Source organism: Chiloscyllium punctatum, chromosome 13, assembly GCF_047496795.1.
Source record: "Chiloscyllium punctatum isolate Juve2018m chromosome 13, sChiPun1.3, whole genome shotgun sequence".
NCBI lineage: Eukaryota > Metazoa > Chordata > Chondrichthyes > Orectolobiformes > Hemiscylliidae > Chiloscyllium > Chiloscyllium punctatum.
The window spans coordinates 85,066,570-85,090,924 of NC_092751.1; the positions used below are offsets into that span (position 1 = coordinate 85,066,570).

At 41.3% G+C, this 24,355-nt stretch overlaps 1 protein-coding gene across 6 annotated transcripts in view; it reads left to right on the top strand.

Moving 5' to 3' along the window:
* Nucleotides 1-24,355, top strand: part of bmpr1aa (bone morphogenetic protein receptor, type IAa) — a 261,621-nt gene that overhangs the window by 74,866 nt on the left and 162,400 nt on the right. For 5 of the 6 annotated variants that reach the window (XM_072583060.1, XM_072583059.1, XM_072583062.1 and 2 more), the window contains one exon: nucleotides 4,142-4,224. The exons of the other annotated variant lie outside the window; for it this stretch is intronic. The gene's annotated coding sequence lies outside the window, so the exon portion shown is untranslated. The remainder of the gene's footprint in view (nucleotides 1-4,141; nucleotides 4,225-24,355) is intronic. 6 annotated transcript variants of the gene reach the window in all.

The following is a 24,355-nucleotide window of genomic DNA, read 5'->3' on the forward strand; positions in this document are numbered from 1 at the left end:
CTTTATTCCATGTGATCTAACCTTGCTAATCAGTCTACCAAGAGGAACCTTGTTAAACACCTTCCTGAAGTCCATATAGATCGCGTCCAGCGCTCTACCATCATCAATCCTCTTGATTACTTTGTTACTTCATCAGAAAACTCTAGTTAGTGAGATGTGATTTCCCATGTGCAAAGCTTTGTTGACTATCTCTAATGAGTCCTTGCCAATCCAAATAGATGTAAATCCTGTCCCTCAGGTTTCCCTCCAACAACTTACCCACCGTCAATGTCAGGCACACTGGTCTATAGTTGCCTGGCTGTTCCTTACCTCCTCTTTTTAAGTACTGGCAGCACGTCTGCGAAGTTCCAGTCTTCCAGCACCTCACCTGTGACTGTCAATGATTCAAATATCTTAACAAGGGGCCCAGCAATCACTCCTCTAGCTTCCTAGGCTATCAAATCCTGGGGATTTTTATCCACCTTTTTATGCCTGTCTTCAGACATCCAGCACCACCAATTCTGTAATATGATTGGATGAGTGAGCAGGTGGTTGGTCAAGTTAGTCTTCAATTAGTCGAGTTAGCAAGAGAAGAAAAAGAGCAGTTGGTATTTCTGCTTTTAAGGTGACAACGAAGGCTGTCTTGAAGTGCAGTTGGAGAAGACCATAATTGCCCAGAATGTAGCTGTGGTTTATTCAAGAAAATTTAACATTGCAAGCACTTGAATGACCTGGATAATCAGTTTCATAAATGCTCATCAGTGCCTCTCCCTTTCTTTCCTGTATGAAGCTGTTAAAGATTATTTCAGTCATTCAATACTTTAAGCAGCAAATCTAGCTAAAATATTGAACCATATGTTAATCTAAGATGAGCCCTTTACTTTGACCACTAAACTGGGCATAAATACTACTTACATACAAAGAAGTGACATGCTAAAACAATTGACTTTTGTAGTTGCAGACACTTTTTTTTGGAAAAATATATGACTGGTCTCCTAACTAGCAATTTGTTTACTTTGATATGTTTATTCTTGTATGGGATATAGTGCTGCTGGCAAGAAATTGCAAAACCTGCACCCACATCTCCCCCTCACCTCCATCCAAGGTCCCAAAGGAGCCTTTCACATCCATCGAAGTTTCACCTGCACATCCACCAATTGTATCGTTGCTCCCGATGCAGTCTCCTTTACATTGGGAGACTGGACGCCTTCTCGCAGAGCGCTCTAGGGAACATCTCTGGGACTCCTGCACCAATCAACCCCGTGGCCAAACATTTCAACTCCCCCTTCCACTCTGCTGAGGACATGCAGGTCCTCGGCTGCCTCCACTGCCACTCCCTTACCACCTGACGCCTCAGCTTCTGTCTCAAAACATTTCAACCCCAGGTTATCAATGTAGACTTCATCAGTTTCCTCATTTCCCCCTCCCCCCACCTTACCACAGTTCCACCCTGTCAACTCAGCACCATCCTGATGACCTGTCCTACCTGCCAATCGTCCTTCCCACCTAGCCACTCCACCTTCCTCTCTGACCTATCACCTTCATCCCCACCTCCATCTACCTATTGCACTCTTAGCTACTTTCTCCCCACCTCCTCCCATTTATCTCCCCACCCCGGAGACTCCCTGCCTCATTCCTGATGAAGGGCTTTTGTCCGAAATGTCGATTTTCCTGCTGCTCGAATGCTGCTTGACCTGCTGTCCTTTTTCAGCACCACTCTGATCTCCAGCATCTGCAGGCCTCACTTTGACCTTTTTATCGAGTCTACCTGTCTCTCCAAGATATTTCAGAGGGCATTCAAAGGTCAGCCATATTGTTGAGACTCTGAAGTCACATAGAGGCCAGAACGGATAAGAATACAGATAAAATTCCCAAAGGACATATGTGAATTAGATGAATTTTTACGATTGACTCTGGTTACGTGGTTCCCATTAGACTAGCTTTTAAATTCATATTTTATTGAATTCAGATTTCACCATCTGCTAGTTAAGCCTTAGTATTGAAAGAGAACTGAAAGAATAGTTGATTCTCTGTTAGCAGTGTCCAAGATTAAGGTCTGCATTTCCCTGAGACCTGATGGATATCTGGTGCCACAGATAGAAAGTTACTTGATGGATGAAAGAGAAGAAGGAAAACGTTGGGGCAAAACCTTGAATGTATACTTAAATATCCTCTGACTCCAGTATTGAAAGATTGCTCCTACAGCAAATTTTGAGAAGATTTGTAGCTCAGGTTGAGGTTCTGGATGTAAGTTTGCTCACTGAGCTGGAAAGTTCCTTGAGCACAGTAAACCCACTGAACACAGAACACTGACTTCTCAAAAAAAACCCAAACAAGCAGACAAAACACGTCCAGAAACCCTAGCCAATCTCCCCTACATTAAAGACATCTCAAAAATGACTGCCAGACTACTCGGACCTCTTGGCATCATGGTAGCCCACAAACCCACCAACACCCTGAAACAGCAGCTAATGAACTTGTAAGACCCAATGCAGACAATAGGCAAAACTAATGTCATTTACAAAATACCTTGCAAGAACGGTAACAAACACTAAATTGGACAAACAGGCAGAATACTAGCCACAAAAAGACATGACCCACTTTCGTTAGTATCTTTACAGACAGATGAGGAAGGACACCACTTTGACTGGGACAGCACATCCATTCCAGGACAAGCCAAACTGAAATACATGTGAGAATTCCGAGAAACAAGGCACTCTGGAACTCTATCAACAAACACATTGACTTGGATCCCATGTCCCACCCCTTGAGAAAAATAACAGGATGTGACATCATCATTGGAAATGACATCACCAACCCAAGCACATAAATAAAAAGCAGACCATACCACCAGTGTTTCACCAGAAGCTCACTGATAATGTTACCTAATATGGTGACGAAATGTCTGAAAATGAACTTTCTAGCTCAGTGTGCAAACTTACATCCAAAACTGCTCTTACAAATTTTTAAACAGTAATCAAATACCATAAGACAGGAGCATAAATTAGCCCATCGAGTCTGCTCAGCCATTCAATCATGGCTGATAGGTTTCTCAACCCCACTCTGCTGCTTGCAGTGATGCAATCATGTTTGGAGTTCTGTAATTATTTTCTATCATAAGGATGTGTGTGTGTATGTGTAGTATATTAAGTTAGTATGCTTTTCAGTGTCAATGGCCTACATCAAAGCAAAGGAGAAAATGTGCATGAGTGTTGTTCACTATACAAGTGAACAGCTTTCTCAAATAAGTATAGTCAGAAATATACTCCAACAGTATCTATTTTTGTTTCTAGAGGATGTCAAAGGATATTCTAAGAAATAGAAGCAACATTGAGATGCTGTCTTGGTCTCACTCCCGCATTCAGTAAGATCATGGCTATCTGATTGTGGCTTCAGTTTCACTTTTTTGCCTGTTTCTCCCCTTTTCTCCCCCGTTCTCTTCTCCATTATAGATCAAAAATCTATCAATGACCCAGTCTTGAATGTTGTCTGAGTTGTAGAGTTTAAAAAACTGAGAGAAGAAATTCCTCTTCACTTTTAAGTTTCAAAATAAAGTGGTCTCCCATTTAACAATGTTCCAGAGCTGTAGATTCCCAACAAGAGGAAACATCCTTTCATCATCTACCCTGTCAAATCCCCTCAAATATCATAAGACAGGAGTATAAATTAGCCCATCGAGTCTGCTCAGCCATTCAATCATGGCTGATAGGTTTCTCAGCCCCATTCTGCTGCTTTCTTCCCATAACCCTCATTCTCCTTGACAGTCAAGAACCTATATATCTCCGTTGTAAGTGTACTCAATTACTTGGACTCCTGTGGCAGTGAATTCCATAGATTCACCAATCTCTGGCTGAAGAAGTTTCTCCTTATCTCCATTCTAAAAGGTCTTCCCTTTACACTAAGGCTGTGCCCTAGGGCCCTCGTCTCTCTTATCAATGGAAACACCGCTCCCCCCCCATCCTTCTAAACTCAATCGAGTGTAGACCCAGAGTGCTCAAAAGTTCCACATATGTTAAGCTTTTCATTCTTGCGACCATTCTCGTGAACCTGCTCCAAGGCCAGTATATCCTTCCTGACATGAGATACTTTGACTTATTAAGATTAAAATGCAGTGACTATATTCATAACCTACTCAACTTCTCATCATATTCTTTTATTCTAGGAATCGATCTTCTCTGAACTGCGTAGAGAGCATCGTACAGCATGGAAACAGACCCTTCAATCCAACCCATCCATGAAGACCAGGTATCCTAAATTGTACTAGTCCCATTTGCTTGCGTTTGGTTCATATCCCTCTAAACTTTTCCTATTCGTGCACCTGTCCTAAATATTGTAATAACACCAACTCTACCACTTCTGGCAACTCGTTTCATACACACACCACTCTCTGTGGAAAAAGTTACCCCTCGGGTTCTTTTCAAATCTTTTCCCCTCACCTTAAACCTATGTCCTTTTTGGGCAAAACCTCCCACTTCTTAAAGAGGAGACTAAAACTGAACACAGTTTTGATTTGAGTGGCAGCAATATCCTGTATGATTTTAGCAATACTTCCTAAATATCATAGTTCACTATCTTTGAAATAAAAGGCAAGTTTCTATTTAACTTACGAACTTATCACTGTATGTGTATTTTAACATTTGGCGAGGACATTTTGCGTCCCTGTTTTTTAAAAAAAAATGTTTTTCTATTGTTCATGCTAACGTGAATGACCTGTGAAAGAGCTTAAGTAGGCAATTTGGCCCATTTAGTCTGTTCTGCCACACAGTGATAACATGGATGATCCTCAATTCTATTTTCCTGCCTTTTCTGCATAACCCTTGATTCCCTTACTGATTAAAAAAATCTGTTGATCTCAACCTTGGATGTATTTAACAACCAAACCTCTACAGCACCTGATGGCAAAGAACTCCACAGATTTATTAACTTATAAGAGAAGAAATTCCTCCTCATTTTTGTCTTAATTAGATGCCCTTTATTCTGAGATTATGCCCCTCTGGTTCTAGATTCTCTCACAAGGTAAAGCACCCTCTGAGTATCTATCCTGTCAAGCCCCTTAGGAATGTTATATGTTTCAATAGGTTGCCTTTGATTCTTGGAGGAAGTGAGGACTGCAGATGTTGGGGAATCAGACTCAAGAGTGTAATACTCGAAAAGCGCAGCAGGTCAGGCAGCATCTGAGGCGCAGGAGAATTGGCGTTTTGGGAGGAAGCCCTTCATCAGGAATGTCAGAATCCCTGATGAAGGGCTTATGCCCAAAACGTCGATTCTCCAGCTCCTCGGATGCTGCCTGACCTACTATACTTTTCCAGCATCACACTTTCTGACTCTGCCTTTGATTATTCTATTGTTGATTGTTAGGGGGAAAAAAAACCATCTGGTTCACTAATGTCATTTAAGGATGGAAACGGCTGTCCTCACCTGGTCTGGCCTAGAAGTGACTCCTAACCCACAGCATGTGGTTGACTTTTAGCTGCCTTCTGGGTAATAAATGTTGGCCTGACCAGTGACACCCACATCCTGTGAATGAAGTTTTAATAAGTACAGGTCGTTTTGCTATAATGTGGCAGTTATGCTCCTCTGCAACATCACACTACAGGAAATCAGTTTTACTGCAAACTAATCAACTTGAAGAAATTATAATCCAGGAGTGTGCCGGTTAAAATATGTTTTAATTCAAAAGGCAGCGGGAAGTTACCAGTAACTGGTTTTTCATTTTGAGCCTGGCTGTTTTATTTGCAGTTGAAATGAGTAGTTTTTTGCCTGAGCTGCTCTAGTTGCTGTGAGTCATGATCTCTCGGTTTTGTTGATTGTGATGAGGCCTGCAATTCTGGAATGCTGTCTTCATGTTGCAATTATATCTCGCCTGAAGTTAGAGTCGGCATTGGAAATCCAAGTGCTATAGTATCAAAAGAGAGCATGAGAAGTTACTTTTTCCATATGTCAAGCAGGAAAGCTGAGTTCAAAAGACTCAACACTGTATGTGAGCATAACAGTAGCTATGTTATTGTGGAGACTGTCAATCCCAATGCTTCATAGAATAGTAGTAATGAAATGGCACTATATATATTGGGTATTTTTGCAAATAATGAAGGGCTTTTGCCCGAAACATCGATTTCGAAGCTCATTGGTTGCTGCCTGAACTGCTGTGCTCTTCCAGTACCACTAATCCAGAATCTGGTTTCCAGCATCTGCAGTCATTGTTTTTACCTTATTTTTGCAAATAACCTTGTGTAATTTTACTTTCTCTCTCTATTAACTCATGAGATATGGAAGTCACTCACAAGGAACATTTTAGTGCCCCATCACTGATTGCCTTTGGGAATGTAGTGCTGAACTGCCAACTTGAACCAATGCATTCCATTGTTGCAGGTGCACAAACAGTGCTGTTTGGAAGAGAATTCCAGGTTTTTGACCCAGCAAAAAGTGAAGAAACAGTGATATGGTATTTAGTTATTTAGATTGGGGGAGGTGGAAGTGGGCAACTGGAGGATGATATTAGTTATCATGCGCCAGCTGTCCTTGCCCTTGTATTGGTAGCAGTTGCACATTCAGAAAGTACTGGGAAAAGCGTTTTTGCAAGTTGCAGCAGTGCATCTTTAGCAGATGGATTCATGTTGCTGCTACTTGTGTACCATGTTGGAGGGAATGAACATTAATGGTGGATGCGGTATTGATTCAGTTGACTGCCTTTAATTTGGTGTCGAGCACCAGATGTTGCTAGGTGAGCTGAATACATCTAGTAAACAATATTCCATCATACTGTTTACTTGCACCTTGTAAATAGTGAACAAGCTTTGAGGAATCAGGAGGTAAGTGACTCAGCACAGAATTCTGAGACTAGTCTAATTGCCATAGTGAATGGTAATGCTTTTGAACATCAAGGGCAGATGTTTAGATTCTCTCATGTTGCAAGTGGTCAGTGCCTGGCATTTATGCGACATAAATATTATTTGTCACTTACCAGCACAAGACTGAATTTTCCTCAGGTCTTGCTGGACTGCTTCACTGTCAAGGTTAAAAATCTCACAGCACCAAGTTTATTTAGAAGCACTAGCTTTCAAAGCACTGCTTCACCAGGTGGTTGTGGAGCAGAATCATAAGACAGAGAATTTATAGCAACAGGATTGCAGTGTCATGAATGGTATAGTAATTAAGTGCCAGCTGTCCTTGCCCTTGTACTTGCCAGCAGTTGCAGGTTCAAAACGTACCGTCAAAAGTTACTTTCCATGACACTGCAAGCCTGTTGCTATAAATTCTGTGTCTGCTCCACAATCACCTGATGAAGAAATAGCACTTTAAAAGCTAGTGCTTCCAATAAACCTGTTGGACTATAACCTGGTGTTGTGTGATTTTTAAACTTTGTCCACCCAAGTCCAACCCTGGCACCTCCAAATCTTCACTATCTAAGTTGGGAGGTCATGTTGCGGCTGTACAGGACATTGGTTAGGCCACTGTTGGAATATTGCATGCAATTCTGGTCTCCTTCCTATCGGAAAGATGTTGTGAAACTTGAAAGGGTTCAGAAAAGATTTACAAGGATGTTGCCAGGGTTGGAGGATCTGAGCTACAGAGAGAGGCTGAACAGGCTGGGCTGTTTTCCCTTGAGCCTTGGAGGCTGAGGGGTGACAAAAATTGAGGTTTACAAAATTGAGGGGCATGGATAGGGTAAATAGGCAAAGTCTTTTCCCTGGGGTCGGGGAGTCCAGAACTAGAGGGCATAGGTTTAGGGTGAGAGGGGAAAGATATAAAAGAGACCTAAGGGGCAACTTTTTCCTGCAGAGGGTGGTATGTGTATGGAATGAGCTGCCAGAGGAAATGGTGGAGGCTAGTACAATTGCAACATTTAAGAGGCATTTGGATGGGTATATGAATAGGAAGGGTTTGGAGGGATATGGGCCGGGTGCTGGCAGGTGGGACTAGATTGGGTTTGGATATCTGGTTGGCATGGACGGGTTGGACCGAAGGGTCTGTTTCAAGCTGTACATCTCTATGACTCTACATTGTGAATGCTATTGATTGTGCAAATATCAGGAAATGTTGCCATTTCTGACCTTTTTAATATTTGAGTTGATTAATTAAGCATTTGAAGATGGTTGGGCTTAAAAAAATTTGGGACTGAGAAGATCACTGCCCAACAACCACTTTCAATCTCTCATCTGCAAATCTCTACTTCCTGTGTTGTTTTTTTTAAATTAACGTTTTTCCACAATTTGCTGTGTCATACAAAAGTAAGCTGTTCCACTACTGGTGACAGTGACATCTCAGTTTACTGTTTCCCAACTTTTAACAAGTACATTTCTCAGCAGTACTGACTTATGAACAAATGTAATTCCATGCCTCTGAAATTGCTGTATTTGTTTTCTACCTTTCTGATATCCAACTGTCATAAGATTTGTATATTCACTTTTCATTTTTGAAAATGCCCTTGGCCAATCTATCCACTTGCCAGTCAATCAGCACTCTCTTCTCATACAGTAAGTGTTGATTTTCCCTTTGAATTGATATTCTTACAAATTTTCCTCAAGTGCAAGATTAAAAGCTTGACATTGTATCATTTTTCAGCATACTCCGATTTTGTACTACCAAATGACTATTTGATCCCTAACTGTTGAATCAAATCTAATTACATAACAGGACAAGTCCATTTGGTCCATTGTGCCTTTTCTGGGTGACAGTGGCCTAATGGGCTGTGGTGGGGTTGTGATCGAGGGGAAGATAGGGCGTAGAGTCCGAGCGCTAGCATTGGGCCTCTGCGACATAGAAGTCCATCTCCAGGCTATCACAGTCCCAACTCCACCTAGACCCCACCACCAAAAACATCTTCCCCCAGTAGAACATGATTTTAACGCGCCACCACACACTGCAGTCCAGGGGAACTGTGAAGAGCAGAGGAAAACCATCTATATAGTGTATTCAAAAAGAATGGGTACCCAATGAACACAGTCCGCTGACTTCTCAGCAACAAGTCCAAGCAAGCAGACAAAACACGTCCAGAAACCCTAGCCAGTCTCCCTTACATCAAAGACATCTTGGAAATGACTGCCAGATTACTCAGACCTCTTGGTGTCATGGTAGCCCACAAACCCACCAACACCCTGAAACAGCAGCTAATGAACTTGAAAGACCCTATGCAGACAATAAGCAAAACTAATGTCATTTACAAAATATCTTGCAAGAATTGTAACAAACCAACTGCATAGGATAAACAGGCAGAAAACTAGCCACCAGGATACATGAACATCAACTAGCCACAAAAAGACATGATCCACTCTCACTATTATCTTTACATATAGATGAAGAAGGACAACACATCCATCCTAGGACAAACAGTGACACGTGTGAGAATTCCTGGAAGCAAGGTACTCCAACCGAAACTCTATCAACAAACACATTGACTTGGATCCCATGTCCCACCCCCTGAAAAAAAGAACAGGGAATGACATCATCATTGGAAATGACATCACTGACTCAAGGAAACGTAAACACAAATAAAAAGCAGGCCATACCACCAGTGCTTCACCTGAGGCTCACTGATGATGTTACCTAGTATGGTGATGAAATGTCTGAAAATGAACCTTCTAGCTCAGCGAGCAAACTTACATCCAGAACCTCAACCTGAGCTTACAAGTCTTCTCAAAATCTGTTAACATCTTCTCCTCCCCACCCTTCTCTGCTGTCAAGAACCATTCCCTTTGCCACTTCTTGATCCATGTCACCCTCCCCACCAACCCCCACGAGCCCTCGGTACCTTCTCCTACAACTTTATAAGATGCACAACCTGCCAGCACACCCCCTCCATCCAGGGTCCCAGGTGAGAAAGAGGTTCAACTGCCTCTCCTCCAACTTTTAGTTTACTGTATCCGGTGCTCCTAATGTGGTCTTCTCTACGTTGATGAACAAGAATAAACTAAGGCACATTTCACAGAGTATCTCAGCCAGGCCCATTAGGATAAGCCTGACCTCCCAGTCACTGTAATTTTAGTTCCCCTTCCCACTCCCCCTCCAACATGTCCATCCTCAGTCTCCTCCATTTGACTGCAAATTGGAGCAACAGCACCTCATCTTCAGCCTGGGCAGCCTCCCCTCCAGGACTCAACGTTGAGATCTCCAATTTCAAATCATCTTCCCACCTATCCCCTGACTCCCTCTCCAGCCCCACATCTGCCTTACATCCCTCTAGCCGACCTCCTCTTCCGGATACCACCCAGATTCATTTCTTCTGTCAACCTACCAGGTTGTACCTACCACCTGTATTCACCTATCACTATCTCACCACTCCGTCCCTCTCCCCACCCATACTTCTCTTTCCTCTCTTTCTCCTCCATTTCCCACCCCCTCCCCACAACCCCCAATGCTGCCTGGCTTGCTGTGATCTTCCAGCCCCCTGCTTGTCTACAGAGGATAAAAGGACTGATGTCTCATCATTTAGAGAGAACTGGTGGGGGTTTAACCTGAGGGTTACCACCTCAAGTGAAGGAAAATGTTGAGATAGAGTAACTCAGGCAATTTAGAAACTGAACCCGTGCTGTTGGTGCCACTCTGTTTCAAACAAGCCATCCGCCAAGCGAGCTAGTTGAACATGACTAGTTAAATGAATACTGTGGCTACAAAAGCAGGTCGAAGTCTAGAAAACCTGCCACAAGTAACGCACGTTCGAATTCCCAAAGCCTGTAAGTCATTTACAAGGTTCAAGTCAGGATTTGTGATGACATGCTTCCTAGTTATTTGGTTGTGTGTAGCTACAACAATACTCAAGAAGTTTGACATCATCTATGAGAAAGCCAACTTGTTTGATTTGCACCATAGCTACACATATTCACTCTCCCGACAACCAACGCACAGTAGCAGCAGTTTAATCTACAAGATACATAGTAGAAATTCACCAAGACTCCTTAGACAGCATCTTCCAAAGTTGGTACAAGGGTAACAGATATGTGGAAACATTGCCACATACAAGTTACCCTCCAAGCCACACACCGTTCTGGTTGAGTAATGAATTGCTGTTCCTTCAATGTCACTAGATCAGAATCCTGGTACTCTCTCCCTAATAACAACATGGTGGTGCATACAGCAAAAGTGCCACAGTGGTTCAAGAATGCAGGTCACCACCATCCTTTTGAGAGCGTGTAGGGATGGGTTATAATTGCAGACCCAGCCAGCAAAGTCCATATGCCATGAATGAATAAACATAAAAAGAGCCATATTGACTTCTCGACTTGAATTGTTGCCACCTTCTCTAAGAATGCCTTCATGTCAATTTTCAGCCCATCCAGTGAATTCACTACAACCACTTCACTATCATCCACCTTAGTAATGGCCGATGAAAAGCACTTATTTGTCATCTCAGCCATGTCTTCTGCCTTTGTGTGCATCCTTTCTGTGGATTCTTAATGGACCACACAGATGCATTTATTCCCCTTTACTATTTATGTGCCTGAGAAGACTTTAAGATTCCTTTTATGTTACCTGTCAGTATTTATTCATTCTCTCTCTGCCTCACATATTTCATTTTTCAATCTACCTCTCAGCTTTCTATCTTCAGCCTAATTCTCGGTTGTCATCAAATTGATAAGTAAAACTACAATGTTCTTGATGTTGGGTTAGCATGTTGCTCCTCTGGAACATGAATGAACCAGGGTGGCACAGTCACTCAGTGGTTTGCACTGGAGTCTCACAGCACCGGGGACACAGGTTTGCTTCCACCCTTAGGTGACTGTGGAGTTTGCACATTCTCTCCCTGTCTGCTGAGGTTCCTTCTGGGTGCTCCGGTTTCTCCCTACAGTCCAAAGATGGGCAGGTTAGGTGGATTAGCTATGGTATGTGGGTTATAGGGATAGGGTGGTGCGTCTGGGTGTGATGCTCTTCAGAGCTTTGGTGTGGAATTGATGGGCCAAATGGCCTGCTTTCCACACTGGGGATTCCAAGATTCTCTATGATTCTACGATGGCTCAGTTAGGATTTTAGAACAGTTAAGCAAATTTCTCTAATATTTGTCCTAGCTTCTAAATTGCCCATTTTAATGAAATTAGATGTGATGGGATTTGAACTTCATTTTATTCCTACTAAAAACATCAGGTTACTTTGCTCTGTTATTTCACATTAAAGGTTGAATTCAGAAAATGACAGAAGTCTGAGATTTGCATTACAATTAAATCGCAAACTGGTCTTTGTAGGTTACAAAAAAAAGTTGGTTTCATTTGATATTTGATCATTACTCCTGACTGAACTAATGATGATGAAACAAACTGGAATAGAAATCCCATATCCCTCCAAACCCTTCCTATTCATTTACCCATCCAAATGCCTCTTAAATGTTGCAATTGTACCAGCCTCCACCACTTCCTCTGGCAGCTCATTCCATACACGCACCACCCTCTGCGTGAAAAAGTTGCCCCTTAGGACTCTTTTATATCTTTCCCCTCTCACCCTAAAACTATGCCCTCTAGTTCTGGACTCCCCGACCCCAGGGAAAAGACTTTGTCTATTTATCCTATCCATGTCCCTCATAATTTTGTAAACCTCTATAAGGTCACCCCTCAGCCTCTGAGGCTCAAGGGAAAACAGCCCCAGCCTGTTCAGCCTCTCCCTATAGCTCAAATCCTCCAATCCTGGCAACATCCTTGTAAATCGTTTCTTGTCTAGACTGCTGAAGTTTTGATCTCAACCATGTGGAGTGTTTCAAAAATACCTTTTTAAAAAATTACCAGAAAATTATTACTTTACCTCTTCTATGTATTTCATAGTATTTATTTTCGGATAATGTCCCATTTCCTTTCCTCCCCCAACCCCATCCCCAAGCAACATTACCTTGGAGTCCAAACCAGGGATTGAAAAGAATGTAGGATTTTTATTACTTCATATGTTAATGGAAGAAAATAGTGAACAATTTAATCATTAAAAAGTGCTTAGCACATTGTTAGTGATCATCTTCATTTTACAAGTTTTGTTTAAAATTGCCAATAACTGTTGTAAAATTAGCTGCTCAAGTTTGGTGTTTGTCCCTCGACTTTGAAATAATTGTTTTAAGAGTTGCTGCAAAACAGAAATTTATTGTTGTTGAGGAGAGCTGTCTCCCATTCTGATTTTATGACCTTATAATGTTCTATTTCATTTACCTTATTTACACTGATATAAAATGTGTGCTTGTGACTAATATGGCAGACCTTTAATAATATGTGATTCCTGATGCATAACTCAGTTCTCCCCACATCTAACCCATTGCTACAGATTATCTTCAAGGAAAAGTGCATGTTAGACGTTTGATTTGATTCATTTATTGTGACATATATTTTGTTACAAAATATTGTGACAAGTGTTGTATAGTGTCGCCACTCTCCTGTGCCAGATTAAAACACAGAAAAATAAACTAAAACATTGAATATAAAGGCAGAAGAGTAAAGAAAAAGTATTCAACTTTACAGTTCTTCTTGTTAAATATTCCACCATGGACCACGGGCCTAGTGACCAGCCATAAGTTCCCTTTACCGTGCCGCTGCTGCTGCTGCTGCACAGTCTCCGCTTTTCAGCACTATCTTGCTTCCACCGATACCCTTGCCACTGAGTCTTGCTGGACCTTGCCAATGTAGATACCCCCGAAGCTGCTGGGTACTATACTGTTGAAGCTGCTGGGTGTTACACATACTTACCTCCGCCACCCCCTCCATGAATGTATACTGGACACATGCATTGCCTGGATCCCAAATCTGCCTCTGCTGCAGCAGGCATGAGTCAGCCCTATGACTGCCTTGTCAATGCAGAAGCTGTATAGAACCCAAACATTTCCCACCGCTGCCACAAGTCCACACTGGGCACGCTCACTGACCACAAGTCCACACTGGACCTATTCACCAACCACCACAAGTCCACACAGAGTCTACTTGCTGCTGCCTATGCTGATGTTTCAGCCGAGCTCTTCAACAGGGGTCAGTAAAATAAATTAGAAACAAAACTGAGAAAAGAGGGAAAAATAGAAAATAAATGAACAGAGAGGATGAGCCCTTGACTTAGAAGCCCTGCTCCACCGTTAACCTTCATTGTGGTAGAAATTTATAATAGAAAGTATCAGTGATACTTTATGGCTACTGTTACTTTATGGCTTCTAAGCATAAGGATTTATGGGTATCACAAATCATGCTTCAAAATAATGATTATAGAATCATAGAATCCTTACAAGGTGGAAACAGGCCATTTGGCCCAACAAGTCCACATCGATCCTCCAAAGAATATCCCACCCAGACCCATTCCCCTCCCCTATTATTCTACACTTGCCCCGACTAAGGCACCTAATCTACACCTCCCTGAACATATGGGCATTTTAGCATGGCCAATTCACCTAACCTGCACATCTTTGGACTGTGGGAGGAAACTGGGCCACCCAGAGGAAAGCCATGCAGACACAGGAAGAGTATGCAAATTCCATGCAAACAGTCCCCTGAGGCTGGAATCGAACCCGGGTCCCTGGAGCTGTGAGGCAGCAGTGCTAACCACTAAGCCCTTTGAAAAATTTCTGAAAAGTCACTTCTGAAACGTAGATTTTCTGCCTGAAACGGCAGAGGTTCAACTGTGAAATTTGATGTATCTAATAATTGACTTTAATATGTGTAGGTTTATCTTTAGCATTTCATTGAGAGAAACATAAAATCATGAAGTCTGTTGATGTAGACCCCGTCTTTTGGGAGCTCCAAAGAGGCCAAGCAACGATATTGGAGACCTATTAAATCACACATGGCTCTCTGCAATGTCTGCATAAGTTGTCTATTGTCTGAGTCACCAAGCAATCTACCTTAAAGTGCTACTAATGATTGAAGCAGATTGTGCTGGCACAAGATTTTCCTAAACTGTTAGCACGTATTAAACCTTTTGGGATACATCAAAAGTAAACAATGTTGTTTTAAAATGAGAGGACTTGATTAGTTAATTTGATTTTGAACAACAGACATTCAAAGTTTAATGTAAGTTGTACAAGTATGGCAATGCAACTGCTCCTACTGTCTTTAAGTTTTAAATCTAATATTCATATCGTTTTTAAAATGTGTTTAGTGTTCTTGCCTTTAATTTTTTTGAGAAGCTTCTGTTTAATAGCCCTTTCCCTCTGCCATTATTTATTTTTTCCCATGTCAAATACAGAATTCTTGAATATTTTAGTAATTTTAAGGAGGACATGTTATCTTCTCATTTGCGATTGGTTATATTTTGACTGAGCAAGATCGTGACACAAGCAATTGCATCAACATTGGGTGAACCCTGGCTTTAATTCTGCAGCAGTCACTACAGTAACTGAGTATAAAAGAAATCCAAATGGGGAGGGTAATCAAATCTGCATCATGTTATGATGGAGATATGTGAAGTATGGACATGTAACTTTAAATGTAAAAAATTATGTTGACTTATGTAAAAATGTGCTTTACCACCACCTTTCCATCGAACCACTAGGCTAAAAGATCATTTAATAGATATTGGTTGTTTCCACCTACATAGAAATGTACAAGGACAGAAATTTGTCTTGCTTGTAAAATTTTTCAGTTTTTAAATCTGGATAATTTACTGCTAAGCTGCAGCCATACCGAAAGAGTCCCTCCAGAAATGTTAAAAATTAATGTTAATTTTCATTTTGGTCCATCACAAATCCTCTTTTAACCTGGTTTGATGAAAAATAGAATGCCTTCAAGATGCAGCAATGTAATCAACATGATATTCCAAAGTTGTATAAAGCTGTCGGTGTTTTGCTGCTTTGCTCGTTTAAGTTTCCCCAGCTAAAAGATTATATGCCTTCTCTGGGAAAAACTTAATATCTTCAGCCGATTAGATCGGACCAAACGAAGTTTTACTTTCAGATTACTAAACTTCAATTCCTGGTCATCTCATCATTGGGAAATGGACCTCCAGGATGGATATTGCACTGTTCTTAACAACAATTCTGCAAAAAGTAGAAAGGCATGCTTGCATTTAAGTTCCCATGTTAACGCCTTTATGCATGCAATCTAGGTATCAGGTATGCTGTCTGATATCTGTGCTATTGGATATCTGTAGAGCAGAAGTTGAAGACAAAATCAAATTAAGTGTCATCAACGTGCAAATTGCTGAAGTAAAAATTTGAACTTTTCTCCTGAGCCAAACACCCTGCTGGCCTGTAGACATTAGGTCTGCGCTTTACCTGCATCAAAACCAACTGCCTGTATATTTAGGGTATCATGGCTATCCTGGCATCTGATAGGACTGATTAATTTATTCATATTTTCTTTTTCTCTAGTTCGACAAGAGTACTTTATCATACAAACATATGTAAAATTTATTTCAGGTTCATCAAATGCACCCAAAATTGCACGGATTCATGTGTTATTTAGCACAAAGTAGAAAGGATATGACAAGTGCCAGACATGGAGATATTGGCTCGGATGACCAAAAATTTTGTGAAAATGGTAGTTTTAGAAGGAGTATCTTAAAAGGGGAAAGTGGGTTGGAGGAGCTTTTTTTTATTCACTTGTGGGACGTGGGCTTTGCTGTTTGACCAGCAACCTAAGTAACTATGACTTAAGTAATTAAAGGTACAGCCATCAATAGTAGTGCAGTTGTAATTGGGAATTTTAATTGGGAACAAGAGGCCTGAAAGAGAAACACAATATCTCAGAGTTGTGAAATTGGAGACGATCAGAGGAATTTGCAAGTCAAAATGTAATTTGACTGGGAGCCAGTGTTGGTCAGCAAGCAGAGGAGTGGGATGGGAACGAGGCTTGTTGTGAAGTTGGACACGCAGAACAGAGCTCTGGACGACCTCAGATTTATGGAAGGTATAATCTGGTAGGCTTCCAGAAGTGTGTTGGAATATTCAGATTTAGAAATAACAAAAGTAAGAACTAGAGTTTTAGCATTGTGAGATGGTAACAAAGATGGAGATCATAGGCGATCTTCAAGATGGTGCAAAATGTCCCCAGAGACTACTCAGAATTAAATTGATGCCAGGTTCAGAGATGTCTCTAATTGAGTCTACAGGATTCTTAAGGAGGAGAGAGAGCAGCCAGAAGTCATGGTACATATCGATGCCTATGACATAGCTAGGAAAAGGGACGAGGATGTGAAAAGAGAATATAGGGAGTTAGGTTGGAAACTAAAAGGTAGGACAAGCAGTAATCTCAGGATTGTTAATGGTGCCACAGGCTAGCGAGGCTAGGAACAGAGACTGAGTGCAGATGAACATATAGCTGCAGGGCTGGTATAGCAGGGAGGGCTTCAAATATGTGGATCATTGCAAAACCTTCCAGGGAATATGGGACCTGTACAAGAAGGATGGGTTGCACCTGAACTGGAGGGGCACCAATGTTGTGGGCGGGACATTTGCTTGAGCTCTTCGTGAGGGCTTAAACTAGTTTTGGCAGGGAGTTGGAACCGGAGCTATGGATCTGACGATGGAGTAGCTCGTGAACAGCCAGAAACCGTGTGCAGAGAGTCTGTGAGGATGGATAGACAGATGATGAGGCAAAGTTGCAATCAGTGTGATGGATTGAAGTGAGTCTATTTTAATGGAAGAAGTATCAGGAATAAGGATGGTGAACTTAGAGCATGGATCAGTACTTGGATCTATGATGTTGTGGCCATTTTGGAAACTTGGATATCACAGGGTCAGGAACTTAGATAATTGGGGTTTAGATATTTAAAAAAGAATGGGGGTGGAAGGTAAGAGGAGGGGGAGTGGCATTGCTAATCCGCCATGGTATCACAGCTGCAGAAAGAGAGGTCGTCAAGGAGGGTTTGTTCAAAGAGTCAATATGGGTGAAAGTCAGAAACAGGAAAGGAGCAGTCACTTTATTTGGAGTTGTTGACACTCCCCGCTCCCCCCCACCACCCAAAAGTAGCAACAGAGATACAAAGCAGCAGATTGGTAGGCAGATTTTGAAAAGGTGCAGAAATAAAAGGGTTGTTATCATGAATGTCTTTAACGTCCCTAATATTGTTTGGAACCTCTTTAGTTCAAATAGCTTGGGTGGACAATCGTTTTTGTCAGGTGTGTCCAAGAAGATTTTCTGACTCAATATGTAGATAGGCCAACTAGAGTGGAGGCCATATTGGACTTGGTACTTGACAATGAGCCAGGCCAGGTGTCAGATCTCTCTGTGGAGAGTGTTTTGGTGATGGTGATCACAATTCCCTGATCTTTACTGTGGTCATGCAGAGGGATAGCAGCAGATGGTATGGGCAAGTATTTAATTGGGGGGAGGGGGAATTACAATGCTATTAGGCAGGAACCAGGATGCCTAAATTGAGATCAGATGTTCCCCGGGAAAGTGGAGGTTGTTAAGTAGCACTTACTGATAGCGCTGGATAGGTTTGTCCCACTGAGGTTAAGGACGGGATGATAGGGTGAAGGAACCTTTGGTGACAAGGCATGTGAAGCATCTAGTCAAGAGGAAGAAGGAAGCTTACTTACAGTTGAGGAGGCAAGGATCAGACAGGGCTGTACATTGTTACAACATAACCAGGAAGGACTGAAGAATGGACTTAGGAGAGCTAGAAGGGGGCATGACAAAGCTTTAACAAATAGGATTAAGGAAAACACTAAAGTATTCCACACTTAGATGAGGAGCAAAAGGATGGCCAGAGTGAAGGTAGGGTCGATCAGAGATAGTGAAGGGAACTTGTGCCTAGAGTCGAAGGAGGTAGGGAAGGTGCTTTAGTGAATATGCTGATTCAGTATTCACTACTGAGAGGGACCTTGACATTTGTGAGGACAATGTGAAACAGGCTGATATGCTGGAACAAGTTGATGTTAAGAAGGAGGATGTGCTGGGATTTTGAAAAAAAACAAGAGGACAGATAAGTCCCCTGGGTCAGATAGGATATACCCAAGGTTACTACAGGAAGCAAGGAAAGAGATTGCTTTGCCTTTGGTGATGATCTTTGCATCCTCACTGTCCACTGGAGTAGTGCCAGATGATTGGAGGATGGCAAATGTTATTCCTTTGTTCAAGAAAGAGAATAGGGATAATCTGGGAATTATAGACTAGTCAGTCTTACGTCTGTGGTGGGCAAATTATTGGAGAGGATTCTGAGACACAGGATTTACGATTACTTGGAAAAGCATAGTTTGATTTGAGATAGTCAGCATGGCTTTGTGAGGGGCAGGTCATGCCTCACAAACCTTATTGAATTCTTTGAGGTTGTGATAAAATACATTGAAGATAGAGCATTGGATATGGTGTACATGGATTTTAGCAAGGCGTTTGATAAGGTTCCATGTGGTAGCTCATTCAGAAAGTAAGGAGGCATGGGATACAAAGAAATTTGGCTGGTTGGATACAGAATTGCCTGGCTCATAGAAACCAGAGGGTGGTGGTAGCTGGAAAGTATTCAGTCTGGAGCTCCGTGACTATTGGTGTTCTGCAAGGATCTGTTCTGGGACCTCTGCTCTTTGTGATTTTTATAAATGACTTGAATGATGAAGTGGAAGGATGGGTTAATAAGTTTGACAATGACATGAAGGTTGATGGAGTGTTGGATAGTGTGGAGGGCTGTTGTAGGTTACTACAGGACATTGATAGGATGCAGACCTGGGCTGATAGTAGCAGGTGGATTTCAATCTGGAAAGGTGTGAAATGGTTCATTTTGGAAGTTCAAATTTGAATGCAGATTACAGGGTTAAAGGCAGGATTGTTGGCAGTATGGAGGAACAGAGGGATCTTGGGGTCCATGTCCATAGATCCCTCAAAGTTGCCACCCAAGTTGATAAGATTGTTAAGAAGGCTTATGGTGTGTTGGCTTTCATTAGCAGGGGGATTGAGTTTCAGAGCCACGAGGTGATGCTGCAGTTCTATAGAGCCCTGGTTAGACCATACTTGGAATATTGTGTTCAGTCTGGTCACCTCATTATAGGAAAGATGTGGAAGCTTCAGAGAGTGTGTTGAGGAGATTTATCAGGATGCTGCCTGAACTGGAGGGAATGTCTTCTGAAGAAAGGTTGAGGGAGCTAAGGCTTTTCTCATTGGAGCAAAGAAGGTTGAGAGGCAACTTGATAGCAATGTACAGGATGATGAGAGGCATAGATAGAGTGGATAGCCAGAGACTTTTTCCCAGGGAAGAAATGACTATCATGAGGGGGCTAAATTTTAAGGTGAATGGAAAAAGGATTAGGGGAGATGTCAGAAGTAGGTTCTTTACACAGAGTGTGATGGGTGCGTGGAATGCACTGCCAGCAGTGGTAGCAGAGTCCGATGCATTAGGGACATTTAAGCGACTCTTAGGCACATGGATGACAGTAAAATGATTTGGCAGTGTTGGACTGGGGTGGACAGAGTTAAAAATCACAAAACAAGTTTTTGTAGGTTAATCTGATCTTAAATTGGATGAAAAGTCAGCACAACATCGAGGAGTGAAGGGCCTATACTATGCTGTACTGTTTTATGTTCTAAAGTTGTGAGCAAACGGTCTTTGCTTCAGACTATTACCTGGGAGAGAGATGTAGCTAGGGAATGGAGTTTGAAGCAAGGACTGATAACAATGTAATCTATTTTAATGTGGTGTTTCCCAAATATTAAATAAAAATTGTCCTTTGGCCCTAATCCTCAACCGTTGACCAGAGAAGCATAATGTGATATAGGTCCATTTTCAGAGGTGGTGCATATATGGAATGAGAGGAAGTAGAGAATGGCACAGTTGCAACATTTAAAAGGCATCTGAATGGATATATAATTAGGAAAGATTTAGAGGGATGTGGGCCAAATGCTGGCAAATGGGACTAGATTAATTTAGGATATCTGGCCAGCATGGACAAGTTGGACCAAAGGGCCTGTTTCAGTGCTGTACATTTCTGTGGCTCTATGACTATAAGTCATTTTGTTGCTGCCGTCTTATTAGATAGTGTGGCAGTCCCGCATGGCAGGATAAGTGGTGCATTCAACAGTAATGCAGATCACCTGACATATCAATAAATTGATTTGGCAGTATTTCTGAATTCCAGTGCAGAGGATAAGAATGTGTTGAGCAACGCCAATGCTCTGCAGGTCTTCTCACCGTGACATATTGTCATCCTACTAGAGACTAATTTTCAAGATCAAAGGATATTGTTGCAGCTTATCATTTATTTAGTTAATAAAATAGTGACCAATGCTGTCCATTATCTGATAGCCCACCCAACTTCTAATGGATTAACTTTTCAGGTGTACTCCAGAAAAGTTTTCGGGGTCAGGAAATTCCAGAGATGGAATTGCTTGTCTCGTAGGATAATCATCTAGTCTTCTGTTTACCTTGAGGACAGAGCCTTTTTGTGTTTGTGAAATTGGATTGGGTGGGTATGTAGCAATTCCTTTGCTGTTTCTTTTGCATATGCTTCTGTTGACTCCAAATTCATAATGCTTCCTAGCAGTAAGTGTTGGGAAGAGAAAACGTCAAGTGTTTCCATCTCTAACAAGTTATGAAGTCAATGGTAAACAGCATTCGATGCATTACAACAAAGGGATCCTTTTGTGTTTCAGTATAGTGACAAGCATTTAACTTAAGAAAACCTCCAAAAATTCAAAGTGAAAGATTGGGAGATTTTTTGAATTGTACAAGTTATGAGGACATAGTATTCAACCAGAAATGGTGATGGAAGTCGAATACTCAGTGCTTTGAGAATTTAACTGTTAAAACGCCATGGCGAAAGGACACATGAAGGCAGCTGAAGTAAACGCACTGAATCAAATGGAAATAAATGCTCATGTCCTATAAACCATTTAAAATTATAATAGCTGTATTTCCTTACCATACTTCATTAGCTGTAAAGCCATTTGGTTTGAGTCGAGGCCCTGAAACGTGCTGTGTTCTTTGTTCTTTATTTCTCTGCTTTTCTATTTTCTCACCTTTTTAAGCTTAATATCTTCCCAAGAATTCTATTTCTGCTACACGTTTGTAATACCTCTTCAGCTCCTACCAATAAAAACTAATGTGTTGTTCTGAATTTTCTGTCATTAGGCCAGCTGCTCTATGTATGTAGTGAAACAATTGATATTATTGGTTGATGCTTCTGAGAAATATCACTCAGTTAAGGAAGTGATAAACAGTAAATATTGAGGTGCAACAGTGAATAACTAAAACTAAATCATCACAAACTGACCTCTGGTAAGAGTTGATCAAATCTTCAAAGCCTCGGAGAAAGAACTATTCACAGGTTAGATATATATCAACATTAATGACAAGCACAAACAAGGTTAGTGATCTGGTGCTGTTGTCAGTTCCTGTTTTGCTTGCTATGAGGTTATGCAGTAGTGAAATATGAATCTATATTTGATAACTCTTGAACTCCAACTTTGTGCTAGTTTTTTCATTGAGATAAAATAGCCAGTATCATGATGGTAACCTGATGAGTGAATTTTGTTTTGTCTGCCTTGCTGAAGATGTTGAGGAGATCTTACGCAATTCAGCAAGCAAAAACTTGCAATCAGTAGTCAAACAGAAGCAACATTGCTATTAATCTCCGTATCAGTTTGCTGAATTTATTCTGTCTTCAATTTGTTTTTACATAGAATCAATTTGCACATTGGTGTAACATATTTGAAGAGGCACATGTATTATTTTATTTATATTTTCAGCACAGTTGTATGAGATAGGGTAATAAATAAGAGAAGCTAGCAACCTAAAATGTTAACTGTGTTTTCTCTTTGTATGGGTGTTAAGCTATTATATGTCCAGAACAACTGAAAAAAAATTTGGTTGCAGAGTTATCTATTTTGTTTTGTGCCTTAGGGTCATAGAGATGTACAGCATGGAAACAGACCTTTCAGTTCAACCCGTCCATGCCGACCAGATATCCTAAATTAATCTAGCTCCATTTGCTAGCATTTGGCCCATATCTCTCTAAACCCTTCCTATTCATATTTCCATCTAGATGCGTGTTAAATGTAGTTGTAATTGTACCAGCCTCCACCACTTCCTCTGTCAGCTCATTCCATGCACACACCAGCCTCTGTGTGAAAACGTTGCTCCTTAAGTCCCTTTTAAACGGAAGTGAACGTAGGTTTGCTCGCTAAACTGGGAGGTTCGTTTTCAGACGTTTCATCACATACCAGGTAACATCTTCAGTGAGCCTCCGGATAAAGCACCGGTGGTATAGCCCACTTTCTATTTATGTGTTTGGTTTGCCTTGGATTGGGGATGTCATTTCCTGCTCTTTTTTTCAGGGGGTAGTAATTGGGATCCAAGTCAATGTGTTTGTTGATAGAGTTCCGGTTGGCGTGCCATGCTTATCTGAATTCTCATGTGTGTCTCGGTTTGGCTTGTCCTAGAATGGATGTGTTGTCCCAGTCAAAGTGGTGTCCTTCCTCATCTGTATGTAAAGATACTAGTGAGAGTGGGTAATGTATCCTGGTGGCTAGTTTTCTGCCTGTTTTTCCAACGTAGCATTTGTTACAGTTCTTGCAAGGTATTTTGTAAATTGCATCAGAAAATGACATCACCAACCCAAGGAAACCCAAACATGTAAATAGAAAGCAGGCCAGACACCGGTGCTTCATTCAGAGGCTCACTGAAGATGTTACCTAGTATGGTGACAAAATGTCTGAAAATTAACCTTTCAGCTCATTGATCAAACCTACATCCAGAACCTCAACCTGAGCTACAAATCTTCTCAAAACTTGCTCCCTTTTAGATCTTTTCCCTCTCAGCTTAAACCTATGCCTTTTAGTTTTGGACTTCCCCACCCTGGAGGAAAGATCTTGCATATTTACCCTATCCATGCCCTCCACCTCTAATGCTCCATAGAAATGCCATCTTTTGTATCTTAACAATCTACAGATCCAGAAAATAGCAGAACCTGCTCTTAAAAGACACTGTTCCCGGCTAACTTAGTAACTATGTTTTATATTTTTAAAGTTTAATCAAGAGACAGATCTGAATAAAACATATACAGAACAACCCCGATTTTTCTGAACAAGACAGGCAGGATGTATTTTGTTCGGATAACTGATAATGCATTTACAGAACTTTGAGATTTTGTTTGGATAATGTGAAATTCGGATAATTGACGTTAGGATAACCAAGGTTCTATAATCAAAAAAGGAACACACTCTACTCATTATTGTAGACTTCCAAAACAAAAGTCAGGTAAACACTTTAAAAAGCCACTTATCTACTCCCCTGCTGTGAGCTTCCCCACACATGTTTCTGCAAGGTCAGCTGTGAATTTAGCTGTTTATTTTTCTTAGACAAATTCAAACAATATCCAGACATACTTGAAATCAAATTGCAGAATAGTCAGCTGTGCAGATTCACTGCTGAGTCAGACAGCAGTGCAGGTTTATTTCTCAGTTTCATTCACATGGTCACTGCTTTTGTCTGCCTTCCCTTTTTTAAGGTGCAGTTGTTTTGATTTTTTTCCCCCAAGATTCCAAAACAGTGCAACAGCTTAAAACAG